This window comes from Xenopus tropicalis, chromosome 3 (assembly GCF_000004195.4).
Source record: "Xenopus tropicalis strain Nigerian chromosome 3, UCB_Xtro_10.0, whole genome shotgun sequence".
Taxonomy (NCBI): domain Eukaryota; kingdom Metazoa; phylum Chordata; class Amphibia; order Anura; family Pipidae; genus Xenopus; species Xenopus tropicalis.
In genome coordinates this window covers 131,936,018-131,955,444 of record NC_030679.2, presented here as the reverse complement: position 1 = coordinate 131,955,444, position 19,427 = coordinate 131,936,018, and the positions used below count along the sequence as shown (strand labels likewise).

The 19,427-nt window shown below is 43.7% G+C and overlaps 1 protein-coding gene across 1 annotated transcript in view; it reads left to right on the top strand.

Annotated features, from left to right (window-relative positions):
- Window positions 1–17,355: 17,355 nt before the first annotated feature.
- The window catches only part of plekha2 (pleckstrin homology domain containing A2), a 39,572-nt gene continuing 37,500 nt past the window's right edge, over window positions 17,356–19,427 (top strand). The window contains exon 1 of the mRNA NM_001130261.1: window positions 17,356–17,711. The gene's annotated coding sequence lies outside the window, so the exon portion shown is untranslated. The remainder of the gene's footprint in view (window positions 17,712–19,427) is intronic.

The following is a 19,427-nucleotide window of genomic DNA, read 5'->3' as shown; positions in this document are numbered from 1 at the left end:
CCACTCACATACAGACCCATACTGACCTATCTATCCACTCACATACAGACCCATACTGACCTATCTATCCACTCACATACAGACCCATACTGACCTATCTATACACTCACATACAGACCCATACTGACCTATCTATCCACTCACATACAGACCCACACTGACCTATCTATACACTCACATACAGACCCCTACTGACCTATCTATCCACTCACATACAGACCCATACTGACCTATCTATCCACTCACATACAGACCCATACTGACCTATCTATACACTCACATACAGACCCACACTGACCTATCTATCCACTCACATACAGACCCATACTGACCTATCTATCCACTCACATACAGACCCACACTGACCTATCTATCCACTCACCTACAGACCCACACTGACCTATCTATCCACTCACATACAGACCCATACTGACCTATCTATCCACTCACATACAGACCCACACTGACCTATCTATCCACTCACATACAGACCCATACTGACCTATCTATCCACTCACATACAGACCCACACTGACCTATCTATCCACTCACATACAGACCCATACTGACCTATCTATCCACTCACATACAGACCCATACTGACCTATCTATCCACTCACATACAGACCCATACGGACCTATCTATCCACTCACCTACAGACCCATACTGACCTATCTATCCACTCACATACAGACCCATACGGACCTATCTATCCACTCACCTACAGACCCATACTGACCTATCTATCCACTCACATACAGACCCATACTGACCTATCTATCCACTCACATACAGACCCACACTGACCTATCTATCCACTCACATACAGACCAATACTGACCTATCTATCCACTCACATACAGACCCACACTGACCTATCTATCCACTCACATACAGACCCATACTGACCTATCTATCCACTCACATACAGACCCACACTGACCTATCTATCCACTCACATACAGACCCATACTGACCTATCTATCCACTCACATACAGACCAATACTGACCTATCTATCCACTCACATACAGACCCACACTGACCTATCTATACACTCACATACAGACCCACACTGACCTATCTATACACTCACATACAGACCCACACTGACCTATCTATACACTCACATACAGACCCACACTGACCTATCCATCCACTCACATACAGACCCATACTGACCTATCTATCCACTCACATACAGACCCATACGGACCTATCTATCCACTCACATACAGACCCACACTGACCTATCTATACACTCACATACAGACCCATACTGACCTATCTATCCACTCACCTACAGACCCATACTGACCTATCTATCCACTCACATACAGACCCATACTGACCTATCTATCCACTCACATACAGACCCACACTGACCTATCTATCCACTCACATACAGACCCACACTGACCTATCTATCCACTCACATACAGACCAATACTGACCTATCTATCCACTCACATACAGACCCACACTGACCTATCTATCCACTCACATACAGACCCATACTGACCTATCCATCCACTCACATAACAGACCCATACTGACCTATCTATCCACTCACATACAGACCCATACTGACCTATCTATCCACTCACATACAGACCCACACTGACCTATCCACTCACATACTGACCCATACTTACCTATCTATCCACTCACATACAGACCCACACTGACCTATCTATCCACTCACATACAGACCCACACTGACCTATCTATACACTCACATACAGACCCATACTGACCTATCTATCCACTCACATACAGACCCACACTGACCTATCTATCCACTCACATACAGACCCATACTGACCTATCCATCCACTCACATACAGACCCACACTGACCTATCCATCCACTCACATACAGACCCATACTGACCTATCTATCCACTCACATACAGACCCATACTGACCTATCTATCCACTCACATACAGACCCATACTGACCTATCTATCCACTCACATACAGACCCACACTGACCTATCTATCCACTCACATACAGACCCACACTGACCTATCTATCCACTCACATACAGACCCATACTGACCTATCTATCCACTCACATACAGACCCATACTGACCTATCTATCCACTCACATACAGACCCATACTGACCTATCTATCCACTCACATACAGACCCACACTGACCTATCTATCCACTCACATACAGACCCACACTGACCTATCTATCCACTCACATACAGACCCACACTGACCTATCTATCCACTCACATACAGACCCACACTGACCTATCTATCCACTCACATACAGACCCACACTGACCTATCTATCCACTCACATACAGACCCACACTGACCTATCTATCCACTCACATACAGACCCATACTGACCTATCTATCCACTCACATACAGACCCACACTGACCTATCTATCCACTCACATACAGACCCATACTGACCTATCTATCCACTCACATACAGACCCACACTGACCTATCTATCCACTCACATACAGACCCACACTGACCTATCTATCCACTCACATACAGACCCACCACTGACCTATCTATCCACTCACATACAGACCCATACTGACCTATCTATCCACTCACATACAGACCCATACTGACCTATCTATCCACTCACATACAGACCCATACTGACCTATCTATCCACTCACATACAGAACCACACTGACCTATCTATCCACTCACATACAGACCCATACTGACCTATCTATACACTCACATACAGACCCACACTGACCTATCTATACACTCACATACAGACCCATACTGACCTATCTATCCACTCACATACAGACCAATACTGACCTATCTATCCACTCACATACAGACCCATACTGACCTATCTATCCACTCACATACAGACCCATACTGTCCTATCTATCCACTCACATACAGACCCATACTGACCTATCTATCCACTCACATACAGACCCATACTGACCTATCTATCCACTCACATACAGACCCACACTGACCAATCTATCCACTCACATACAGACCCACATTGACCTATCTATCCACTCACATACAGACCCATACTGGCCTATCTATCCACTCACATACAGACCCATACTGACCTATCTATCCACTCACATACAGACCCATACTGACCTATCTATCCACTCACATACAGACCCATACTGACCTATCTATCCACTCACATACAGACCCATACTGACCTATCTATCCACTCACATACAGACCCATACTGACCTATCTATCCACTCACATACAGACCCATGCTGACCTATCTATCCACTCACATACAGACCCACACTGACCTATCTATCCACTCTCATACAGACCCACACTGACCTATCCATCCACTCACATACAGACCCATACTGACCTATCTATCCACTCACATACAGACCCACACTGACCTATCTATCCACTCACATACAGACCCATACTGACCTATCCACTCACATACAGACCCATACTGACCTATCCATCCACTCACATACAGACCCATACTGACCTATCTATCCACTCACATACAGACCCATACTGACCTATCTATCCACTCACATACAGACCCACACTGACCTATCTATCCACTCACATACAGACCCATACTGACCTATCCACTCACATACAGACCCATACTGACCTATCCATCCACTCACATACAGACCCATACTGACCTATCTATCCACTCACATACAGACCCATACTGACCTATCTATCCACTCACATACAGACCCACACTGACCTATCTATCCACTCACATACAGACCCATACTGACCTATCCACTCACATACAGACCCATACTGACCTATCCACTCACATACAGACCCATACTGACCTATCTATCCGCTCACATACAGACCCCACACTGACCTATCTATCCACTCACATACAGACCCACACTGACCTATCTATCCACTCACATACAGACCCATACTGACCTATCTATCCACTCACATACAGACCCACACTGACCTATCTATCCACTCACATACAGACCCACACTGACCTATCTATCCACTCACATACAGACCCACACTGACCTATCTATCCACTCACACACAGACCCACACTGACCTATCTATATACTCACATACAGACCCACACTGACCTATCCACTCACATACAGACCCACACTGACCTATCTATCCACTCACATACAGACCCATACTGACCTATCTATCCACTCACATACAGACCCACACTGACCTATCTATACACTCACATACAGACCCATACTGACCTATCTATCCACTCACATACAGACCCACACTGACCTATCTATCCACTCACATACAGACCCATACTGACCTATCTATCCACTCACATACAGACCCATACTGGCCTATCTATCCACTCACATACAGACCCATACTGACCTATCTATCCACTCACATACAGACCCATACTGACCTATCTATCCACTCACATACAGACCCACACTGACCTATCTATCCACTCACATACAGACCCACATTGACCTATCTATCCACTCACATACAGACCCATACTGGCCTATCTATCCACTCACATACAGACCCATACTGACCTATCTATACTCACATACAGACCCACACTGACCTATCTATCCACTCACATACAGACCCATACTGACCTATCTATCCACTCACATACAGACCCATACTGACCTATCTATACACTCACATACAGACCCACACTGACCTATCTATACACTCACATACAGACCCACACTGACCTATCCATTCACTCACATACAGACCCACACTGACCTATCTATACACTCACATACAGACCCATACTGACCTATCTATCCACTCACATACAGACCCATACTGACCTATCTATCCACTCACATACAGACCCACACTGACCTATCTATCCACTCACATACAGACCCATACTGACCTATCTATCCACTCACATACAGACCCACACTGACCTATCTATCCACTCACATACAGACCCATACTGACCTATCTATCCACTCACATACAGACCCATACTGACCTATCCACTCACATACAGACCCATACTGACCTATCTATCCACTCACATACAGACCCATACTGACCTATCTATCCACTCACATACAGACCCATACTGACCTATCCACTCACATACAGACCCACACTGACCTATCTATCCACTCACATACAGACCCACACTGACCTATCTATCCACTCACATACAGACCCATACTGACCTATCTATATACTCACATACAGACCCACACTGACCTATCTATATACTCACATACAGACCCACACTGACCTATCCACTCACATACAGACCCATACTGACCTATCTATCCACTCACATACAGACCCACACTGACCTATCTATACACTCACATACAGACCCATACTGACCTATCTATCCACTCACATACAGACCCACACTGACCTATCTATCCACTCACATACAGACCCACACTGACCTATCTATCCACTCACATACAGACCCACACTGACCTATCTATCCACTCACATACAGACCCACACTGACCTATCTATCCACTCACATACAGACCCATACTGACCTATCTATCCGCTCACATACAGACCCACACTGACCTATCTATCCACTCACACACAGACCCACACTGACCTATCTATATACTCACATACAGACCCACACTGACCTATCCACTCACATACAGACCCCACACTGACCTATCTATCCACTCACATACAGACCCATACTGACCTATCTATCCACTCACATACAGACCCACACTGACCTATCTATACACTCACATACAGACCCATACTGACCTATCTATCCACTCACATACAGACCCACACTGACCTATCTATCCACTCACATACAGACCCATACTGACCTATCTATCCACTCACATACAGACCCATACTGGCCTATCTATCCACTCACATACAGACCCATACTGACCTATCTATCCACTCACATACAGACCCATACTGACCTATCTATCCACTCACATACAGACCCACACTGACCTATCTATCCACTCACATACAGACCCACATTGACCTATCTATCCACTCACATACAGACCCATACTGGCCTATCTATCCACTCACATACAGACCCATACTGACCTATCTATACTCACATACAGACCCACACTGACCTATCTATCCACTCACATACAGACCCATACTGACCTATCTATCCACTCACATACAGACCCATACTGACCTATCTATACTCACATACAGACCCACACTGACCTATCTATCCACTCACATACAGACCCACACTGACCTATCTATACACTCACATACAGACCCACACTGACCTATCTATACACTCACATACAGACCCACACTGACCTATCTATACACTCACATACAGACCCACACTGACCTATCCATCCACTCACATACAGACCCATACTGACCTATCTATCCACTCACATACAGACCCATACGGACCTATCTATCCACTCACCTACAGACCCATACTGACCTATCTATCCACTCACATACAGACCCATACTGACCTATCTATCCACTCACATACAGACCCATACTGACCTATCTATCCACTCACATACAGACCCACACTGACCTATCTATCCACTCACATACAGACCCACACTGACCTATCTATCCACTCACATACAGACCAATACTGACCTATCTATCCACTCACATACAGACCCACACTGACCTATCTATCCACTCACATACAGACCCATACTGACCTATCCATCCACTCACATACAGACCCATACTGACCTATCTATCCACTCACATACAGACCCATACTGACCTATCTATCCACTCACATACAGACCCACACTGACCTATCCACTCACATACAGACCCATACTTACCTATCTATCCACTCACATACAGACCCACACTGACCTATCTATCCACTCACATACAGACCCACACTGACCTATCTATCCATTCACATACAGACCCACACTGACCTATCTATCCACTCACATACAGACCATACTGACCTATCTATCCACTCACATACAGACCCATACTGACCTATCTATCCACTCACATACAGACCCATACTGACCTATCTATCCACTCACATACAGACCCATACTGACCTATCTATCCACTCACATACAGACCCATACTGACCTATCTATCCACTCACATACAGACCCACACTGACCTATCTATCCACTCACATACAGACCCACACTGACCTATCTATCCACTCACATACAGACCCACACTGACCTATCTATCCACTCACATACAGACCCACACTGACCTATCTATCCACTCACATACAGACCCACCACTGACCTATCTATCCACTCACATACAGACCAATACTGACCTATCTATCCACTCACATACAGACCCACACTGACCTATCTATCCACTCACATACAGACCCATACTGACCTATCCATCCACTCACATACAGACCCATACTGACCTATCTATCCACTCACATACAGACCCATACTGACCTATCTATCCACTCACATACAGACCCACACTGACCTATCCACTCACATACAGACCCATACTTACCTATCTATCCACTCACATACAGACCCACACTGACCTATCTATCCACTCACATACAGACCCACACTGACCTATCTATCCATTCACATACAGACCCACACTGACCTATCTATCCACTCACATACAGACCCATACTGACCTATCTATCCACTCACATACAGACCCATACTGACCTATCTATCCACTCACATACAGACCCATACTGACCTATCTATCCACTCACATACAGACCCATACTGACCTATCTATCCACTCACATACAGACCCATACTGACCTATCTATCCACTCACATACAGACCCACACTGACCTATCTATCCACTCACATACAGACCCACACTGACCTATCTATCCACTCACATACAGACCCACACTGACCTATCTATCCACTCACATACAGACCCACACTGACCTATCTATCCACTCACATACAGACCCACACTGACCTATCTATCCACTCACATACAGACCCACACTGACCTATCTATCCACTCACATACAGACCCATACTGACCTATCTATCCACTCACATACAGACCCACACTGACCTATCTATCCACTCACATACAGACCCATACTGACCTATCTATCCACTCACATACAGACCCACACTGACCTATCCATCCACTCACATACAGACCCACACTGACCTATCTATCCACTCACATACAGACCCACACTGACCTATCTATCCACTCACATACAGACCCATACTGACCTATCTATACACTCACATACAGACCCACACTGACCTATCTATCCACTCACATACAGACCCACACTGACCTATCTATCCACTCACATACAGACCCACACTGACCTATCTATCCACTCACATACAGACCCACACTGACCTATCTATCCACTCACATACAGACCCATACTGACCTATCTATACACTCACATACCTTGTAAATTGTAAATTATTAGGCCAACTTGTTGTCAAGTCACATTGAGAATAAAAACTCAGCTATATTTTAGTAGTTCTAGGGGGGAAAATGATTTACCTGAAGGGAAAAGTATCACCAATTGGGCTTAGGTAAAAAAGGTGCAGAAACGGTATCTGAATTTCCAGATAAATATAAATGTGAATATAAATGTATACTTTTTTTTACAAAGACATAATTCCATAGATTGAATTCTGACTTGTAAGAACCTATTTCTAACACCCTTTAGTTTGGAAGAATCAAATTAGTCACATGCAAGCTTTCATAGAGGAATATAACCAAAAGGATCAGTCTCCTTTGTTTCTTTGTGCTGTATGACTGAGTTATTTTTATATAAAAAAAAAAAATCCTTTGTTTACACCAGGGATCCCGAACCTTTTATACCTGTGAGCCACACTCAAATGGAAAAAGTGTTGGGGAGCAACACAAGCATGAAAAAAGTTCCTGGGGGTGCCAATGAGAGCTATAATTGGCTATTTGATAGCCCCTATGTGGACTGGCAGCCTACAGAAGGATCTGGTTGGCAATTACACTGGGTTTTTATGCAACCAAAACTTGCCTCCTAACCAGAAATTCAAAAATAAGCACCTGCTTTTCAGGCCACTGGGAGCAACATCCAAGGGGTTGGGGAGCAACGTGTTGCCCCTGAGCCACTGGTTGGGGATCACTGGTTTACACCATCACAGGATTTTGGGCCCCTTGGGTAACAGTATGTGATGCATTTCTTCAACAGTGTATTTCAGATGGCAGAGAAACGTCCGATCCCTCAAATATCTTGATATGAATAGACATCACCTGTCACCATTTATAATTGCCTTTTTTTTTTACGTGAAAACATTCAAATGTGCATTTTGGCCTGAAAACTGCCTGTTACCAGTAGCGACTGGCAGCTTCCATTTGTATCAGGAGGCACAAGGGCTTTTGGGTGTTTCATGGAGTGAAGTGGAGAAACTTTACATGAGCAATAATTGTGTGTAATAAGCAGAGTGTTGAGATAAAATACTTAATTTTATTTATAATTTATTTCATATTTATAGATGTTTTTAGTTTGTCCAGCACTAATAAGAATTACATAAAGAATTAAACTGAGTTGTTTTGAAAGGGCAATAATGGCAAGATAATAATAATAACTTTTCACCAAAACTTTTCCTTATGGACTCATGGGAACTTCAATGCCTACTCTTGTCAAGGCTAAGATCCTACCATTAGTGATGGGCGAAATGTTTTGCCAGGCATGGGTTTGCGGTTTTGCCATTGGCAAATTTTTCAGCTGCAAATTTTTTCATCCGTTTCGCGAAACGGATGATAAAATTTGCAGCTGAAAAATTCGCCGCACGTCCAAAAATTGTCGGCGGCAGCGGCAAAAAAGAATAGTCGCGGGCGTCAAAAGAATAGCTGCGCGACTAAATAATAGCCGCGAGATAACAAATAATAGCAGCGCGACAAAATAATAGTCGCGGGCGACAAAATAATAGCCGGGAACATTTTCGCTCATCACTACTTACCATTGTAAACTCCCTTTTTTGGACTCACATGGAAGCTAAGGGGCCGCTGTTGGGGGCTCTCAGTGAAACCTAGTGTGTTTGGCTTTTAGGAGCTTCAGGCATTAAAGGTATCTTTTTTTTTTTTTTACCATCTTGATCACATGATTGAGTTGATACCTTACCTGTTATACCCTGAGACTATTCTGCAAATTGCACGGGAAGAAAAAAAATCAAACTGTTGTACTGAAACTTTTTAAAGCTTAGTTAGTGCATTAAAGTTCTCCATGGTTTCTAATCCATACACGCTTGTTACTGACACTCTGCCTACTGTACCTTTCCAAAGTAGAAAGGTATCTTTCCCCACCCCCATCTTCTTTTCTCAGCAGATAAAGCTCTAAGCGTCCATCAAGGTTCTTCAGTATTAATTTGCCCCTGGGTTGTAAGAACCCAGACATTAGGACCCTTTTGTGGGGTCCACGTGGGTTAATAGGGAGTGGTCTTGAAAACCAAATAACAGTTTCCATCAACTCTGATGAATAATACAGAAGGTTCATCAAACATCTGTTTTCTTTCTTTCTATGACTGTTTTCATCCAGCTTAGTCAGATGAAGACACTGATCCTCATTTTATCCACCATATCAGTCACCACAAAAATGGAGAGGTCTTTACGGCGAGGGCAGTCTTCTTCCTTACAGCTCCTGGTACAATTAAAATAAGAATTAGGTTAATGGCTTCTAGTCAAGCACACAGATCTACTAGTAGCAGCTACTTTTTCATGGCTACTAAACTCCAAAAAATACCCTGCCATAGACAATACTGAGAGTTGCCTCTGCTAAAACACATGAAGAGACTGTTATCAGTAAATAATCAGCATTGTCTGTTTTAGTAGCCACGACAAGTAGCTCCATGTGTCTTCACCCTAAGGGCTCTGGCACATGGGGAGATTAGTTCGCGGGCGACTAATCTCCCCGAGTTGCCTTCACCTGCCATCCCACTGGCGTAAATGTAAGTTGCCGGTGGCAAATCGGCGAAAAAGCCTCGCAAGGCAACTTCGGCGATTTGTGTGAAATCGCGCCGCTGCGTTTCACATCCCACCGGCGACTTACATTTTCGCCGGTGGGATGGCAGGGGAAGGCAACTCGGGGAGATTAGTCGCCTGCGAACAAGGAGTTTTGTCGCGGGCGACTAATCTCCCCGTGTGCCAGAGCCCTTAAGGTGGCGACACACGTGGCGATCGCCAAGTGGTCGCACGAAAGATCGTACAATCAGCCACAAACCGTTCAGGGCTGAAACAGCAGATAAGGAGGTAGAAACAATAGGATTTCTACCTCCTTCTGCCGATTCATCGTTGAAGGCAGATTTTGCTCAGGAGCCTTCTATGGCGCCCAATCAAAATCTTTTAACTGGCCTGATTGGCGAGTCGACCGATATCAGCAGCTTCCTGCAATATCGGTCGACTCGCCCACTTGCCATACACGCACCGAATATCGTGCAAAACGAGGTTTCGTAACGATATTATCGGTGCGTGTATGGCCAGCTTAAGGGCCATGACACACGGGGAGATTAGTCGCGCCACAACAAATCTACGTTGTCACGGGCGACTAATCTCCCCGCGATGTCATCCCACCGGCTAGAATGTAAATCACCGGTGGGATGGTATATGCGGCGCCGCGATTTGCCAAAGTCACCGAAGTTGCCTTGAGAGGAAACTTCGCGCAACTTCGGCAAATTGTGGCGCCGTGTGTGCCATCCCACCGGCAATCTTGTGTTATTTTAGTATTCCCATTTGTGCTCATATATCCATCTCTTTGGTCTTGTTGTTGCTTTGGTTTACATGTCTTATCTCTTGCTCAGCCCAATTCTGTGATTAATCTGGTACTGACTAATAGTGGGCATCATAAATTCCCTGTCATGAGATGGAAACAGGAAGAAAGTAGGGCCAAGGCAAGAGATTAACATGTTGAATTACAGCCCTGCACTCCGAGGGTTTGGCACAATTAATGACTTTTTATGCCTGTGTCCCCTGTAAAGGGAAAGGTTATTTTAGTGAGTTGAAGAACATGGTTGTGAGGAATCCTTGACTGTTCCCAACTACAGTTTCCAGCATTTGGGACTGAATCCTTTCCCCATTACCATGCATGGTTGGCTGGGACCTCTTGCTACTGTACTGCCATTTCTTTTGTTTTTCCCGCGGCTATTATTTTGTAGCATGGCTATTCTTTTGTCGCCGGCGGCTATTATTTCGTCTCCCATGGCTATTATTTCGTCACACGGCTATTATTTTGTCGCCCGTGGCTATTATTTCGTCACACGGCTATTATTTTGTCGCCCGTGGCTATTATTTTGTAACGCGGCTATTATTTCGTCACCCGCGGCTATTATTTCATCGCCGGTGGCTATTATTTCGTCGCCCGTGGCTATTATTTCGTCACCCGCAGCAATTATTTCGTCGCCCGTGGCTATTATTTCGTCACCCGCAGCTATTATTTCGCCGCCCGTGGCTATTATTTCGTCACCCGCAGCTATTATTTCGTCACCCGCGGCTATTATTTCGTCGCCCGTGGCTATTATTTCGTCACCCGCAGCTATTATTTTGTCGCGCGGCTATTATTTCATTTAACCATGAAATAAACCCAATAGGGCTGTTCTGCCCCCAATAAGGGGTAATTATATCTTAGTTGGGATCAAGTACAGGTACTGTTTTATTATTACAGAGAAAAGGGAATCATTTAACCATTAAATAAACCCAATAGGGCTGTTCTGCCCCAATAAGGGGTAATTATATCTTAGTTGGGATCAAGTACAGGTACTGTTTTATAATTACAGAGAAAAGGGAATCATTTAACCATTAAATAAACCCAATAGGGCTGTTCTGCCCTCAATAAGGGGTAATTATATCTTAGTTGGGATCAAGTACAGGTACTGTTTTATTATTACAGAGAAAAGGGAATCATTTAACCATTAAATAAACCCAATAGGGCTGTTCTGCCCCCAATAAGGGGTAATTATATATATATAAAAATTTGAATTATTTGATTAAAATGGAGTCTATGGGAGACAGGCTTTCCGTAATTCGGAGCTTTCTGAATATCTGGTTTCCGGATAACGGATCTCATACCTGTAAAAGCGGACCCAGCCCCAGGTTCTACTTTATGGACTAGGCTGGGGATATACCGGCTGTGCAGAAGGGACTGCTTTACCCCAATGCACAAAGTTAGGAAACTAGAGCCCCCCTAGTACTCATACACTTGCACCCAGGATCAAAGAAAACAACCCCTTTATTCCCTTCTGATCTAAGCATAGCTAAGGGCAGCATGTGAATAGCAGCATACATATTTAAAAAATATTCCCTATTATTGTGCTCAAGCTTCTCCCTTTAGGGCTACTCTACTTGATGTGGTTTTGTGAACAACAGAAATGAATGTGTTGAGATAGTGAATAATTGATCTCGCTGGGGCTGCTTATGAGACAAAGATAGAGAATGTTTTTTAGTAGCTGAGGTGGAAATATTAAAAGGGGTGGTTCACCTTTATGTATGTTATAGAATGGCTAATTCTAAGCAACTTTTCAATTAGTCTTCATTTTTTATACTTTTTTATAGTTTTTGAATGATTTGCCTTCTCACTATCCAGCAGCCTGGTCATTATCAGTGTATAGAGATACTCAGCATCATTATACAGAGCAGCCCGGTCATTATCAGTGTATAGAGATACTCAGTATCATTATACAGAGCAGCCTGGTCATTATCAGCGTATAGAGATACTCAGCATCATTATACAGATCAGCCTGGTCATTATCAGTGTATAGAGATACTCAGCATCATTATACAGAGCAGCCCGGTCATTATCAGCGTATAGAGATACTCAGCATCATTATACAGAGCAGCCTGGTCATTATCAGCGTATAGAGATACTCATCATCATTATACAGAGCAGCCTGGTCATTATCAGTGTATAGAGATACTCAGCATCATTATACAGAGCAGCCTGGTCATTATCAGTGTATAGAGATACTCAGCATCATTATACAGAGCAGCCCGGTCATTATCAGCGTATAGAGATACTCAGCATCATTATACAGAGCAGCCTGGTCATTATCAGTGTATAGAGATACTCAGCATCATTATACAGAGCAGCCCGGTCATTATCAGCGTATAGAGATCAGGGACTGGTCCGATTGCCATCTTGGAGTCAGGAAGGAATTTTTTCCCCTCTGCGGCAAATTAGAGAGGCTTCAGATGGGGTTTTTTGCCTTCCTCTGGATCAACTAGTAGTTAGGCAGGTTATATATAGGCATTATGGTTGAACTTGATGGACGTATGTCTTTTTTTCAACCCAACTTACTATGTTACTATGTTACTATGTTACTACTATGAGATACTCAGCATCATTATACAGAGCAGCCCGGTCATTATCAGCGTATAGAGATACTCATCATCATTATACAGAGCAGCCTGGTCATTATCAGTGTATAGAGATACTCAGCATCATTATACAGAGCAGCCCGGTCATTATCAGCGTATAGAGATACTCATCATCATTATACAGAGCAGCCTGGTCATTATCAGTGTATAGAGATACTCATCATCATTATACAGAGCAGCCTGGTCATTATCAGTGTATAGAGATACTCAGCATCATTATACACAGCAGCCTGGTCATTATCAGCGTATAGAGATACTCATCATCATTATACAGAGCAGCCTGGTCATTATCAGTGTATAGAGATACTCAGCATCATTATACAGAGCAGCCTGGTCATTATCAGCGTATAGAGATACTCAGCATCATTATACAGAGCAGCCTGGTCATTATCAGCGTATAGAGATACTCAGCATCATTATACAGAGCAGCCTGGTCATTATCAGCGTATAGAGATACTCAGCATCATTATACAGAGCAGCCTGGTCATTATCAGTGTATAGAGATACTCAGCATCATTATACAGAGCAGCCTGGTCATTATCAGTGTATAGAGATACTCAACATCATTATACAGAGCAGCCTGGTCATTATCAGTGTATAGAGATACTCAGCATCATTATACAGAGCAGCCCGGTCATTATCAGCGTATAGAGATACTCATCATCATTATACAGAGCAGCCTGGTCATTATCAGTGTATAGAGATACTCATCATCATTATACAGAGCAGCCTGGTCATTATCAGTGTATAGAGATACTCATCATCATTATACAGAGCAGCCTGGTCATTATCAGTGTATAGAGATACTCAGCATCATTATACACAGCAGCCTGGTCATTATCAGTGTATAGAGATACTCAGCATCATTATACAGAGCAGCCTGGTCATTATCAGCATATAGAGATACTCATCATCATTATACAGAGCAGCCTGGTCATTATCAGTGTATAGAGATACTCAGCATCATTATACAGAGCAGCCTGGTCATTATCAGCGTATAGAGATACTCAGCATCATTATACAGAGAAGCCTGGTCATTATCAGCGTATAGAGATACTCAGCATCATTATACAGAGCAGCCTGGTCATTATCAGTGTATAGAGATCAGGGACTGGTCCGATTGCCATCTTGGAGTCAGGAAGGAATTTTTTCCCCTCTGCGGCAAATTAGAGAGGCTTCAGATGGGGTTTTTTGCCTTCCTCTGGATCAACTAGTAGTTAGGCAGGTTATATATAGGCATTATGGTTGAACTTGATGGACGTATGTCTTTTTTTCAACCCAACTTACTATGTTACTATGTTACTATGTTACTACTATGAGATACTCAGCATCATTATACAGAGCAGCCCGGTCATTATCAGTGTATAGAGATACTCAGCATCATTATACAGAGCAGCCCGGTCATTATCAGTGTATAGAGATACTCAGCATCATTATACAGAGCAGCCTGGTCATTATCAGTGTATAGAGATACTCAGCATCATTATACAGAGCAGCCTGGTCATTATCAGCGTATAGAGATACTCAGCATCATTATACAGAGCAGCCTGGTCATTATCAGCGTATAGAGATACTCAGCATCATTATACAGAGCAGCCCGGTCATTATCAGTGTATAGAGATACTCAGCATCATTATACAGAGCAGCCCGGTCACTATCAGTGTATAGAGATACTCAGCATCATTATACAGAGCAGCCTGGTCATTATCAGCGTATAGAGATACTCAGTATCATTATACAGAGCAGCCTGGTCATTATCAGCATATAGAGATACTCAGCATCATTATACAGAGCAGCCTGGTCATTATCAGCGTATAGAGATACTCAGTATCATTATACAGAGCAGCCTGGTCATTATCAGCATATAGAGATACTCGGCATCATTATACAGAGCAGCCTGGTCATTATCAGTGTATAGAGATACTCAGTATCATTATACAGAGCAGCCTGGTCATTATCAGTGTATAGAGATACTCAGCATCATTATACACAGCAGCCTGGTCATTATCAGTGTATAGAGATACTCAGCATCATTATACAGAGCAGCCTGGTCATTATCAGCGTATAGAGATACTCAGCATCATTATACAGAGCAGCCTGGTCATTATCAGCGTATAGAGATACTCATCATCATTATACAGAGCAGCCTGGTCATTATCAGCGTATAGAGATACTCATCATCATTATACAGAGCAGCCTGGTCATTATCAGTGTATAGAGATACTCATCATCATTATACAGAGCAGCCTGGTCATTATCAGCGTATAGAGATACTCATCATCATTATACAGAGCAGCCTGGTCATTATCAGCGTATAGAGATACTCAGTACCATTATACAGAGCAGCCTGGTCATTATCAGTGTATAGAGATACTCATCATCATTATACAGAGCAGCCTGGTCATTATCAGTGTATAGAGATACTCAGCATCATTATACAGAGCAGCCCGGTCATTATCAGTGTATAGAGATACTCAGCATCATTATACAGAGCAGCCTGGTCACTATCTGTGCATAGGAATATTAGTCAGAGTTATACAGCAGTTGAAAATTAAAAAAGTCCCATGAGAAAAATTCCTTTTTATTGAGCAATGACTCTGAAACCTGCCCTTATCCCCCTCCCCACTGTCGGTACAGGTTTTTTCTGGCACGTCACTCACTGGAACAGGTGAATCTGTCAGTACGACCCACCCCGATTTATTGATCCACCTGTCGCCGTGGGAGAATAAGCCACATTGGCAGGAGAGTGGCAGAGACTAAGCGCCGGGTGCTGCAGCTCTCTAGGAGGTTAATGTACCACAGTTCCAGCTCTGCTTCCTGCTTTACACAGTACAATCCTGCCCACATGTGTGTGTGTTTGTGTGTCTGTATCTTGTGTGTGTGTGTGTGTGAATAGGGGTGGGTCTGAGGCGTGTCTGCCTTGGAGATTGTCAGGGGAAGGTTCAGAGAATAGGAAACAGACAAACAAACACAGGCGGAGGGGAGAAGCTGAGGGTTTTCTCTCTTACAGGAGAGAAGAGAAAGAGTGCAGTGGCACAGTTAGGGCACAGCAAGTTGGGGTAAGGCAGTGGCATCAGGAGCTCCACAGTTGTGGGCTTTACAGGGGAACCTGGGGGCAAAAGTGAGGTCTGGGTTCTGGACTAGAGAAAGAACTCTGTGAGTGTGCAGCTAGAAAGAACTATGCAAGAGCTGTGAGGGAAGGGAGACTTGGGCAACACTTGTGGCGCTGCAGAAAGTCTCTCCAAGTCATGCCCCGTAGTCAGACTCCTGGAGCTACTAGAGGTTATCTCAGCGCAGAAAGAATGTAACATCACTTACAGTCTATATTTAGCCCCACATTTTTTGTCCACCGAAGAGAAGTTACTAAGGCAAAATGGTGAATTTAACCTCAAGAAGAAAATTAAGGTAGGACTTTGCTATTTTTAACTGCTACTACAGACCTCTGGGGCGGCAGCTTGCAGGAATAGAAGTGGGGGAAAATATCTGTAGCTTGGGGCAGAGTATGAGCGAAATGGAATAAGGGTTTGGGGAGCTTGAACCTCCCTAACCCAACACCAATGCATTTACTTCCACAAATAGGATGGAGATATTATCCGTGGAATTGGCACTGCGTTTATACTGCTGTATATATATATTTATACATAATATAGATACTGTATTTATACTACTGTGTGTTCTGGGGGCATCCTACATGGACTTGGCACTGCATTTATGCTACCATATATTCTGGGGTTTTTATACATAATATGGATACTGTATTTATGCTACTGTGTGTTCTGGGGGCATCCTACATGGACTTGGCACTGCATTTATGCTACCATACATTCTGGGGTTTTTATACATAATATGGATACTGTATTTATGCTACTGTGTGTTCTGGGGGCATCCTACATGGACTTGGCACTGCATTTATACTACCATATAATCCAGGGTTTTACACATAATATGGATACTGTATTGATGCTACCATGTGTTCTGGGGGCATTCTATATGGAATTGGCACTGTATTGTCTTCTCATGTGTTCTGGGGTATTAAATAATAAACGTTTAACTGGCCCTGGGATACTATGAAGAAATATGTATAGGTAATGTCTTTACTCCATGGGTCCCCCTAGGCTGCAGATTCCTGGGAGAAGCACCTGGAGTTCTAATTATTATCATTGTCTTATTATCTAGTTTCAAACTGCCCCATACAGACACACATAGTACCGGGTTACTGTCCAACAAAAGAGCGACTCCCTGAGTATTACAAGGACAGGCTCAGACAGTGGTTGACTTTTATTTAGTGTTGAGTGATCTATATACATAATTAGGGCAAGCTCAGGCAACAATGGGTATTTTTTATCAGGACAGGCTTAGACAATGATGGCGGTTTCATATCGGGTGTACGGTTATTCCTTGCTGACTAGCAGAATAGGCGTAGCTGATATTGGGGCTATTAATACTGTTTAAGGCATCCTCTGCTGATTATCAAGATGGGGGTAGACAATATTTGAGGCTCATTCTCTGACAATTATCAGTTCAGGCCAAGAGAATATTGAAGCTATAAATATAGTGTGAGGCATCCTTATTATCTACATGGGTTTGACAGTGTGGAAAGGGTTCAAATAAAGTGTCTGGTATCTTCTGCAGATCTTCAGGGTGGGGTTAGACATGCTGTGGCTTTAAATAAGGCGTAGCGCCATCCTCTGCTGATAAGACAACATTGAGTCTTTAATTAAAGGGGGCTGTTCACTGCGGGACCCCCATTTGAAAGCCAGAAGGAGTCCAAAGAAGAGGGCAAATAATTCAAAAACTTGAAGACCAGTTGAAAAGTTGCTAAGAACTGTCCATTCTATAACATACTAAGGGCTCTGGCACACGAGGAGATTAATCTCCCCGGATTGCCATCCCACCGGCGAAAATGTAAGTCGCCCGTGGGATGGCACACGCTGCACAGGCGATTTTGGCAAATCTCCGAAAATGCCTCGCTGATTTGCCAAAATCAACTGCGCAGCGTGTGCCATCCCACCGGTGACTTACATTTTCGCCGGTGGGATGGTAGTTCGGGAAGATTAGTCGCCGGTGACAAGGGAGATTTGTCGCGGGCGACTAATCTCCCCGTGTGCCACAGCCCTAAAT